Source organism: Vanellus vanellus (genome assembly GCF_965231255.1).
Source record: "Vanellus vanellus genome assembly, chromosome: Z".
NCBI classification, from domain to species: Eukaryota; Metazoa; Chordata; class Aves; order Charadriiformes; family Charadriidae; genus Vanellus; species Vanellus vanellus.
This window is the reverse complement of record NC_138908.1, coordinates 53,258,287-53,269,860: the sequence shown is the minus strand read 5'-3', so window position 1 is coordinate 53,269,860 and position 11,574 is coordinate 53,258,287. Positions and strand designations below refer to the sequence as shown.

Sequence of the window (11,574 nt, the reverse complement as noted above, 5' to 3'; positions counted from 1 at the left end):
TGATGGGCTGCTATAGCTGGGGATTCGATCCATCCTCTGAAAACAACTCTGCAGTTACTAGAAATCTGTTGTCAATAAAGCTGTGGTGGCCTGGTGGCAGCACGTGTGCGTGGGGGGATGAAGCCTCTGCTCCAAGTGTTACACGTGTGGAACACCAAGTGTGGTGAGAGCTAGCCCAAGGAGGCATCACTGGGGATGGCTCCATGGCCCCATGGCCACAAAAACTGCACGGTGCCGTGATTTCCTGAGGCATTGACCACCAGTGAATTTTCCAAGATAGATCAGATACATGATTTCTCTCTCCTCATCCTTCCCCCAACCCCAAAATTATCTCCTAAGTAAACAAGAACCTCGAAGCCAGGCAAGCCGATCCAACCCTGTCTCCTTGGGTGACAGTGACATGGGGCAGGGTGACGAGCAGGAGCCTCCAGCCCCCCCGTTTTGTAGCAGTGCACCATAAAGCTGCCTCCTGCAACTGTGTGGGATGTAGGAGCGTCCCCAAAACAGCTCCTCTGAAACCTGCAGCCTGCAGAGCCCTTCAGCGGGGGGGATATCTCCCTCTGCCTAGCGCTTGGCGTGCAAAGCAGGCAGTAACTCCTGCAAAGCTTCAGCGCTGAGCTGCTGTCTATTTGTGCCTTCTGATTAACTCCTTCTGCCTCCTCCTGCCTCTCAGCTCGTATTCCCTCGGCCCCCTTCATTTCTGTCTTGCAGCCGCCGCCGCCGCCGGTTATTTCGCTCTCCCGGGGGGGGCGGTGGGGGCCTCACCCTGCCCTGCGGCCGCGGAGGGGCCGGGGCAGCCGGCGGGGCCGGGCGGCCCGTCCCGGGGGCGGCGGGAGCCGCTCGCTGCAGGCGGCCGCTGCCGGCAGCATCTTTCCGCACTGTGTTTTGCGGCCTCTCGCTGCTTCCACTTGGCACCCTCGCCGCGGAGCAGCGTGGCTTGTCCCTCCCTGCGCTTCCAAAGGCTGCCCCCGCACTGGAAGTCACTTTCTCTGCTTGCTCGCTTCGTTTCCCAACGCCGGATCTGCTCCCTCCCTACAACCCCCGTCTCCCAAGTAGACAGCCTCCAAAAATGGGTCTGTTTCTCCCCGGTTCACCCAGTGTATGCCTTTCCTTGACTCTTTTGTTGTTGTTGTTGTTGTTATTCTGGGCACAGTACGACTCGGTCCTAAGAGCAATACTTTCGGTCTGATACCAATTGCTTACGTAGGATGAAGAAAAAAGCAGTCAACATGAATATATACTTAGGATACAGGAGACATATGTTGGCCATTTCCTCTCTGACATCCCTGTGTTACTTTTACGGCGGACCGCAGCTCCGCGTACGAGTGTCCCGAAGGACAATAGCACAGAACAGGTAGGGGCGCCGCTACCCCTCCTTTAAAGAGCCGACTGCTTGTTTTTCTCTCCCTCGCCGATGGACACAGAAACTACGGAGAGAACAAGGAAATGTTCAGCCTTTTAGGTTTCACCAGCTGCACCAAAAAAAAAAAAAACCCAACCCAAACAAAACCAAAAACCAAAACCAAAAAACACAACCACAACCAAAAATACAAAACCCCCAAACCCAAATAAACAACAATAAAAAAAAAAAGACAAAAAAAACCCAACAAAACAAAACAAAAAGCCAAACAAACCCAAAACAAAACAAAAACAAAACAAAACACAAACCAAACAAAGCAAAGAAACCCACCCTCCACGAGCAGCTTCAGCCGCATTAGGAAAGTTTCCCCTCACGGTAGCAGCTACCAAGTTGGCTGATCGGTCGGCTGGTATTTTTCGCGAAAATTCAGGTATTTAAGCCCGAGGTGATGAGTGCGCCGAACCTTGTGCCGCCGCCGCCGCCCTGACACCGAAAAAAGCCCACCCAAACCAACAGCAAACTGGTTCGGCCCGTCGCCGCCAAAGCCGAGCGGAGCCAGAGCATCGGCGGCGGCGGAGCCGTCCTTGGCTTTTGTCTCCCTACGCTGCCTTGTTCCTTTCTCTCCTTCCAAACTTTTGGGCGCTCGCTCTGAGCTGTATTTATAGATCTGGAGCCCACGGCTGTATTTTTCCTTGTGCCTCCTTTGGCTTGGGCTTAAGTCACTGGCAGGGAAAATAAAAAGGAGGCAGGCAGGCGGGCAGACAGACAGACAGGAGGACAAGGGGAGCAGAGCTGGAAGTCCCGCCGACGGGACCCGGAGGGAGGCTGGGGCGGGCGGCCGGAGGTGCGGGACTCCCCCTTTTGCTGCTGGTGGTGGACGAGAGAGGTAACGGGGGAAGGTCCGGCCCCGGCTGGCTGGGTGGGCAGAAGAAAGCCTTCGGGGAAGAGGAGAAGTCGGGACGGCCGCCCTATCCCGGAGAGGGAGGGCGGCTTGGAGTGGCCGAGGGTGGGGAGACCTTATGTTTGTGTTTTGGGCGTGGGGGGACCGACACGGTGTTTACAAGAACCTGTGCTCTAGCGCCAGGTGAAAATAAAGGGCGTACGAAGGGGACACGAGCTTCCCCCTCCCCCCCCCCCCCCCCCTCCAGCCCCCCAAATCCACCGGGACGGCTGGGGAGCCGGTACCGGCTGCGGGAGCGGGGACCCGCCAGGGTACGGCTGGCGGCAGCCCGGGGCTCAGCCCGGGAGGGCGTGGGGGCGGCGGGACGGCGGTGCTGAGCGGGGATGCCCGGGGGCTGCGGCGGGAGCCCGGCAGCGAGCCCCGGAGGCGGCGCGGCGCTCCGCGGCTGAGCTGGGGGCGAGGCGGGGGGGGGGGGGGGGGGAAGGTGGGGACAGAGCAGCGCTCAGCTGGGCTGCCCTGGGTTATTCTTTCTGCGATGTCTCTATTGTGCTTTAAACAATCAAACCCCAAAACAAACCCCAACGCCGCTCACGACAATAGGGAAGTAATAGCTGTCTGGAAACGCGTTTATTGGAAAAGGGGAAAGCCTCCCCTGCCTGTAGAAAAAGTGGTTGGTGGGTTAAAAACTTGGGGGTTTCGGGTTTTGCTGTTGTTGTTTTGCTTTTGGTTTTTATTTCCCCCTGCGGTTTGCAAGTAAAGCAGCACTCTTTTCCCGCAGTGTGGATGGTGAAAGTCTCTAAAGTGGCACCACATATCTCAATAACGTGGATGGTGTAATTGTCATATTGTTAAACATTTCCTTATTGACGTGCACCGCATTTAGCCGCTAATCTCCGAAATGGATGTCAAAGCGGTTTCTGACATCTTTTGAGAGCCTGTCCTGCAGGTAAGTAAAAAATGTGGAGCTCTGGAAGGAGCTTGCTTTTGGGCTGAAAATAAGACTTTCAGGTTTGGCTTCGAGTGGCAGAACGGCTGGAGCAGCAGGATTACACTTGGCTGTGCAGTTTGGCATTATTATGACCTTGTTCAAACACATTCTGATGTGCCATGAGGAAGGTATAAAATTAGATTAAAGCTCACAGCAACCCATCAAATCCCGCTCAGAGCCCCGGCTCTGGACTCGGGCTTGCTTAAATCACTGACACTTTAGAACAAAACCCTTTCACCCTTCAACTCTCCGGGCAGATTTTTCTGTTTGATTACATTAATAATTTAATTTCTATTTCCTACCGGCCCTTCCAAGTGGGCAAATCAACCCCCTTCCAACACGGGTGGGGGCTGTTATTTTTAGCTCGTTCGCTGGAACAAAATGTTCCAACACTCCCTGCTTTGAATCTCATTGCGGTTTGACTACTCTTTGATATTTAAGACCGTCGGTTTTCCTTGTCAAACTACCTGTTATAGGAAATGGCTCCCTTAGCTTGGCAAATCACTCTCAACAAAGTCGACAGGAGCATTTGCCTAAGTAAAGAAACGTTTCTAAAATGTTGCAGGGAAATACCCGAAATATTAAACTGGTAAGTCTACCGTAGATGCTACCCTTACGATGACCCTAACGGTGCGCCCAGCTACCAAAATCAGTAAGAACTGATCAAAATATTGCCCTGCCTTCTTGTCCCCTTGGTAAATACATTTTGTCGGCACTTGCTGAACAGTTTTTGGGAGTTCCATATGCAGTTCGTAAGCAGCACTAAGAACGCGGGTCCGATTCAAATATCATTTAAATAGCTCTGCTCCCCCTTCCCAGCTGCAGTTCTGCAGCTACTGTTTCGGTAACAGAGTACTTTAAAGTGCGTTTAAATATTTCCTCCCCTCCCTCCCCCCCTTCCTCGCGTTGTCCGAAAGCTTCCAGCTGACACTACTACTGTGTCCATTTTAAAACCTTGTCGCTCTGTGTTGGGCTACAAGCTGTCCAACATAAATGCAAATAGCGCTGTGAAGGGACGCAACAAAGTAGGTGGGAAGGGAAAGGGAGAAATCCACTCCTGTCAAGTGAATTACAGTAATGCAGACTTTAAAAACCAGCGTCCTTGAGATTATAATGCCATACACATTTGTACGTACGCAATAGGTACAGTCTGAGGTGCAGAAATGATAACTTCATGGCTGTAGATTTGGAAAGGTCTCATACCACTTGCGCCTGGACACCCGCACACATTAGCAAAAACACTGCAGTGAATGAAGTGCCCGATCACTGCAATCTTCTTCACAGGATTTGCGGTTACCGCCAAGAGTATCCTCATGTAGGATGCCCTCCGTGGCCAGAGGCCAGCGACTGAACGAAGTCAAATGGATAAAATAAGTGCCAACTAGTTTTCTTTGCACATAGAGGTTGAAACGTGTGTAAGGGGAGCCTCTTGAAAAGATGAAAATCCGAGTTTTGCAGCTACAAATCATTACATTCTAGCCAACAGACCACGATCATTACGCACGAGAGAAAGGGGCAAAATCCTGCTCGTATACTGATTATTGTTATGACACGGATCAATAACTGCTTTGTTATAAAAATAGTGTTTGTTATGAAGAAACTGAGATAAACATTCCCTGCGTCTAATAAGCCTACTGTCGTCGTGGTTTCGTGCGCTGCTAACCCCCCTGTTCTTTTCAATCGTTATTGTCTTTTTTTTTTTTTTCGCTTGTAAATTATGCACATTGTTTCTCCGTTACCCTAATTTCAGCACTAACGCTCCGCAATTGCATAGAGAAATAAATGAAAGGGTATTTTTTTTTCGTCTGCGACCGCATCGACAAATTCAATACCTATTCTTACTGAGCAGTAAACCTTTCCGTATGATTACATCGAGCCCACTCAAATACTAAGAGTCTCTAATTCCTCTATATTTGTAGTGGATTTTAGTTGTCTTTTTTTTTTTTTTTTCCGGGTTATTGAAGAATAGTGATAAACTCTCTTTGATAGGTAGGGAAAGCCTACAAAACCGGAGTGCAGTACTGACGTTGCCCCCCAAGTTGGGCGCTTTCTCTTTGTATCGCTATTTATCTCTCCGTCGCAACATCCAGCCGGACCGGCGTGTGTCAAACAAGGGAACCCCCTGGGGCTGTGTGCGAGCAGGTAACGAGAAGCACCCGGCGGGAGAGGCAGAGGGCAGGGGCAGCGGGGTGTCCCCCCGCCCCGCCGCCCCCCTCTCCCCCGCTCCCTGCCGCCAGCCCCCGCTCCTCGACAAGGCGGACAGCCCCTCGCAAACGCGTTCCCAGCCCCGCACAGCAATAAAACCACCGTGAAGAGACTAAATAAAAAAAAGTAAGAAGCCCACAAACACAAGGCAAGACATGGTTTGGGGGGAAGGGGGGAGAGGTAGTGATGGAGAGAGGGGAGACGGGCGCCTTTTGTTGAAGCTCGGGAAGCTTAATTTCAGCTTCTGCGCCGTGTTCCTCGTCCCCTTACCAGGCTGAAAGCGGCCGGGTTTTGCTAAGGCGGTGGGGTTCACCCGCCCCGCACCCCCTTCCCCCCCCCCCCCCCCCGGCCCTTACCGCGCACGCACAGCCTCCGCCTCCACAGCGCGGGGAAACCCCCTCCCCGGGACCCGCCACCGGCCGCCTCCCCGCCCCAGCTCGCTCGACGGGATTTATTGAGGCCACCGCCGCCGAACTGCCCCTCCGTCGCCCCACCTGCCCGGGCCGTGTCCTTCGCACCCCCCCCCGACCCGCTCAACCTCGGCACCCGGGTCCCGTCCCGTCCCGTCCCGTCCCGTCCGCCCCCTGCACCCCGCTCCGCTGACGGGGCCGCTGGAAGAACGGCAGCGACCGCCGGCCCGGCCCCGGCCGCGATTATTTTTAGGCCGCCCGAAGCTTTCACCCCCGTCGGGGGAAAAGCCGCCTCGTTCGGCCACAGCCTCCCCGTGCCACAGGGCGGAGGCGGGGAGCGCTGCCGCCCTTCTGGCAGGGCACGGCTTCCCCGGGGGAACACCGGCGACACCTCCGGCCGCCACAGGCGGGGGCTAAGCGGCCTCGTAGAGCAGCGCTCCGCAGGCCAAAGCGCTGCCGCCCCCGCGCCTGGCAGCCCGCCCCCGCGCTGCCGCAGGGCCCTGCCGGCGGCGGAGAGAGCAGCGGTACGGCCCGGCCCCGGGCGCGGCACATGCGCGGCCGCGCAGCGCGGCCCCCGGACGCCCCCTGGCGCCGCCCGCGGGCCGCAGCGGAGCTCGGCCCGGCCGGGGGGGGGGCTCGGTCAGGCTATGGGGTTCGGCCCGACTGTGGGGTTGCCCCCCCGGCTGTGAGGCCCGCCCTGCCTCTCGGCCCTCCTCTCTTGCAGCTGTGGGCCCGGGTTCCCCTCGCCCCCTTCCCCCGCGCCCCCCAGGCCACGGCAGCCCCCCAAGGGAGCCTGGTGGCAGCTGCAGGGCCGGGCGTGGAGCGCGGGGCCACGTCTGGGTTCTTGCCCCTTCAGCCCCACGTCGCCCTCCGGTGCCCACCCTGGCTTTCCTCTGGGGCGAGGAGGCCCTCTCCGTGGCTGGGGTTGGCCCAGGGCACCTGTCTGCAGCTCCGGCCTGCTCCACAGGAGAGTCAATGGTGGCAACCAGCCAGCCCCACTCCAGCTGTCAGCATCTGCCTGTGCCACCCCTCAAACACCGTCTTGCCTGACCCTGACCTGAGAGACCCATCCTCTGCCTGAGCGCTTCCACGGGGCACATCCTGTGACAAAAGCGCTTCCCTCCTGTCACAGTGCACGAGGGCGTTGCAAACATGGCTTCGTTTGCTTGTACACAAACCCCTTGGAGGTGAAGGGACCATTAGACTCACGTTACAGGAGAGAAGCAAAGGTAAAAATTACCTACTAGGTTTACGTACCCTGCTTGGAATAAAGCCTTGTTCAGGTCCTCTAAGTAGCACACAATAATGCTTATGGACACAAGTCTATATTAAGGCTCCAGAATTCACCTTAGTTCTTAATTCACCGAGGTGTGGTGAGTGCTTCAAACTGTTTACGGGTATCACTGCACACTTCTTCATTAAGCAAACTGAAAATTAACACCCTCTGGAATCATCCTGGCAGGTTTACCAGCGAGCTTGGTGCCTGCAGAGATGCTTATGCCCAGCTTTTCCACAGAGCTGTCAGTTTCTTGCAGTCTAAGCTTTGCACCATGTGCTCCCGAATGCCATGTCATCACGAAGTGGTTTTTGTCAGGGTAGGTTAATGGTTGGACTTGATGATCTTAAAGGTCCCTTCCAACCTCAGCAATTCTATGATGATTCCATGAAGAAACATCACTGTTTGCTGAGGGTTTTTTACACCACCTCCCCCACTCCCCCTGAACTTCTTAACCAGCTCAAATCTAATATCAGTTGGCTGTTTATAAGTCATCACTGTTACTATCTACCTCTGCCATGCAACCAAGTCTTCAAAGGCAGCCAGGTTACCAGTGTCATCCCATTTTACAAAGCAGAGAAGCTAACACCAGGATGCCATCACCTCCACGAGGAGCAGAGTGTGCAATGCCTGATCTCCGCTTTGCTTTAGGCAGATGAAGTTGGCAGAGCTGTGCAACCCACCAAAATGGAGAGCATCAGCTCCTACCATAGTCATGAAATGAAACGCAGTTCTCCACTTCCTACAGTATAGCAGAAATTTAGACTGAAGGCTAAACAAAGTCTTTGTTTGACATATATATGAGAAAAAAAAGGAGACACCTTCAAGAATAAGTGAAAATGAGACCTAGCAAAGAAGGATGAAGCACCCAGATTTGTTTTGTCTTGAAAGGAAGGTTGAGGAGAGCCATGGCAGAGTTCAAGCACAGCTTTAATGGTGATGGGGAGATGAGATGGAGATAACATTTTTTCCTTGCCGTGTGAATATGCCCATTCCTAACATTTCCAAGCAGAATAGCTGCCTGGGACTTTGTCCTGCACCTCTAGGAACTGAAGCACATACAGCACATTTAAGAATGATAGGTGGGGCAAAGGTGGCTCTTAGAGGATGCCTGCTGTTAGAGAACCTGGATTAGATTTTGGTGTAATTTATCAGAGCTGGAAGCCACTCCATGTTACAGTAGTCCTCCTAGTGCTACTTATGGCCACAGTATGCCTTGCATTTTTATGTTAATTTCTTTCCCTTCGTGACCCATGCATGAGGGATGGTACCTCCAGCCCACTGATGACTGTTGAATACCCAAGAGGCAGTATCAAGTGTGAATGAAGATCTCTGCCAGAGACTCCAGCAAGCCCAGTTGCTACATAGACTGTCACCTCTCCACAAGGACAAATTCCTCAGACCACAGCTGTAATAGCAGGGACAGCCACCAGAGGAGGAAGGTTTTGAAAGGGTTACTCAAGTCTTAGTCCTGTGCACAGGCTCCACCCAGTCTGGTAATGGGGGGGATGTTCAGCACATATTTCTGGGCTTAACTCACGGTATCTTAACATTACCCCTGGGATGAAATATACCCTCTTTTATGAGCTCAGGAGTGGTAAAATAAGAACTTTGGTGAAGTATGCAGAGGTCATCCTAATTCATGGAAATGAAACGGGTTCTCTCCACGAATGATTTACTGTGTTTTGTTACCATATTTTTGGGCTGCCATTATTTTCTATACTTAATCTTTTATGGGCCTTTTATGATTTTGTTAAACTGGGAGTTCACTTATAGGGAAGGTTCTCCTGCTCTTTTCCCCGGTCAAGGCCCTAGTATGGAAAGTCAAGTTTAATTTTTATTTTTCACTTTGTGGTTCACCTCTCAAAAGGCTTTTAGATTCTGAAGGAAAAGAACCTCTCCTACAATGGTAACCCAGGGATCAAAGGAAAGGAAAACAGCAATGTAGCTTGCTTTTATGTTCAGGGGGCTCCTTGTGCGGCCTGTTTAGAGAAAATCACATGACAACCCCAAAGAGCACGCTGGCACTATATCCTTACCTGGTTTGGGGGTTCTCTATTTCATTTCTTTAGATCCTCTTCACATCCACTCCCAAGGACACTGACTTATGAGTAAAACAATGTGACGGTGTAGCCTTCAAAACTGTTTGTCTTTGAACACTGAATTAGGTTCGCTACCTCACCCTGTTTCCACAGCAGAACGGACTGTGAGGATACCTACATTCTTTCTCAAGTGGCCTGATCTGCTGCTGCTAATCAAATAAGTGAATCCCTCACGCCTGAAAGGGAGCGATGCAGAATCCATGGGGGACTTAGGGTGATGAGCTCCACTATACCTTCATAAAAATTATACCGGTTGTATATTTGGCCTGTAAGTAAAGCTTAAGAGTAAGGAGCCACAGCAAATTCTATTGACGGTGAGATGAATCTGCGCTTGCCCGAGGCTTTCTTAGCTGACCCTCAGAACAAAGAAGGTACCTTTGTTATTAAAAAAAAAATAAATCCCTGCATCATTCCTGAAAAGGCAGCCAGAATTAGGAGGTAACTGGTCCTTTATTTCTGAGGCAAGCTCTGCTGAACAGCTGATACTGAGCAGGAGGGGATCATTCAAACATCTGTCTTTGTAGCAGAGTTGGAAGCTTCTCAGATGGTTCCCCATAACTGCGGTTATAAAGAAAAATGAACAGTCTGATTTCAGGGCAAGCATGATTTAAAAAAAATGTTTTAATTCTTTGACTGTGCAAGATATTTGACTAAAAAACAGAGCCTATACTGTCAGGCATTTCTGTGTCATTTCATCCCATCTGTTAGGTATGTAAGTACTAAGAGTGCTACTTTTTTTTTGGGGGGGGGGGGGTAAAAAGGTAGAAAAATTGATGCATCGCCCTTTTCATTAAGGGAAGGAAGTGAGCAATGAATATAGACTAAGGATATATTCATGGCAGTTTGCTGTCATTTCACACAATTCCAGAAGTGTATGCAAAATGGAAAGTAGGGGCCAATAAAAGCAATTTTCTGAGTCCTATTAGCTGCCAACTGGAGTCACAATGTATGGTTAGCTGGAAATCTGCAAGATTTCTCACCTAATTCTGCTGGACTTAAGTTTTAATTTGCCATCAGAACAAAATCTCTAATTGCGAGAAGCAGCAGCTTATTACATCTTTTATGTGACTCTGACTCACACATTGACCAAACTGTAAGGAAAGAATTTTCCCTTGCATACAGATGATGATCCCTTTTGGATGTTCTGTACCTAAGAATTCTTCACGATTTACTAATAAGAAACAGAGAATGAGAGGAAATTATCTGCATCTGTTTCTCTCACCCATAAAGCCCAAAATAGACAAAGTGTTAGAGCAATTGCATGCCCTTGCACCTTCTTCAGTTAACTCCTCTTGCATAGTCCTCAGCTAGCAAGCTGTTAAAAGAAATATATGTGGAGAGGAACTTTTGTCTCCCAGGCATCAGTGAAGGGCTTGTAGTAAATACGGGGGGAAAACATAGAAAAACAGTAGAATGAGGAGTTAGAGGAGTAAAGGGAAGAAAGAGGAAAAGGGCGCCTACTGAGACTTCTCTCTCCAGACACTCATGATCAAAGCCCACCACTGCCATTAGGCAATCAATCTGCAGTTGCATACATAAAACTTTGGCAGTGTATAGTCTCCACTGCTTTCAACAGAGGCTTTAGACATCTGAAACTGGGCAGTCTCCCAAAATTTAGATCCAGTTGCACTATACATTCCAGAAAAGGCAGCACCAAATCAGAGGCCCTCTTTTACCCATGTTAGTTTCAAGCTGCAGTGTATGAAAAGTTATGCTCCAACCCCCCTGTTTAACTTGGGTTGGCTGTGTTTGTGTCCTTCAGCTTCGTCAAATGGCACCCGCTGCTAGTAGGCAATTACTACCTAAATGCATTGTAGTTTTAGGAGAGATTACTGAAAGTATGTGCCTGTCCTTCCTGACCAACTCCCTCCAGGATCATTCAATCACCTACAGGCTTCTTAATTTGGTAAATAGAAATCTACATTGGCATAACATTTTGTAAGTGTAATGCAATTTATTTCATAAGATGAGAGACCCTGAATCTCCTGATTTGTCTTGCTTTTCAGCTTTTAAACATGTGTGTCTTTTGTGCTGGGACATTCTCCTGTTCTTGATTCAAAACCAGTCCTAACAGCCAGCCGAAGTTTTAGCAGCTTCCTATTCTCGCTCACTCTCCAGTCAGAAGGTTTTCAAGCAGCTGCACTGGATTTCCTTGCAGAGAGATGAATTCAAAGGAATTCTGCAGTCACAATCGAAGCACAGAGGGCAGCTTCAGTTACTTAATCCTAATCTATTTACCTCTATTTCTAGATGCTTCCGTCTTCCTCTCATTAACGCCTCTTTAGAGATACATTAATCTCACTGTATCTGAAGAATACAGAGGCTGCCCTAC

At 50.8% G+C, this 11,574-nt stretch overlaps 1 long non-coding RNA gene across 1 annotated transcript; it reads left to right on the top strand.

The window, feature by feature from the left end:
* The first annotated feature begins 2,138 nt into the window (after window positions 1-2,138).
* LOC309683390 lies at window positions 2,139-5,584 on the top strand. The gene is made up of 3 exons (XR_014270202.1): window positions 2,139-2,246; window positions 3,040-3,207; window positions 4,534-5,584. It is a non-coding gene; the product is annotated as an uncharacterized lncRNA (long non-coding RNA).
* Window positions 5,585-11,574: the final 5,990 nt, after the last annotated feature.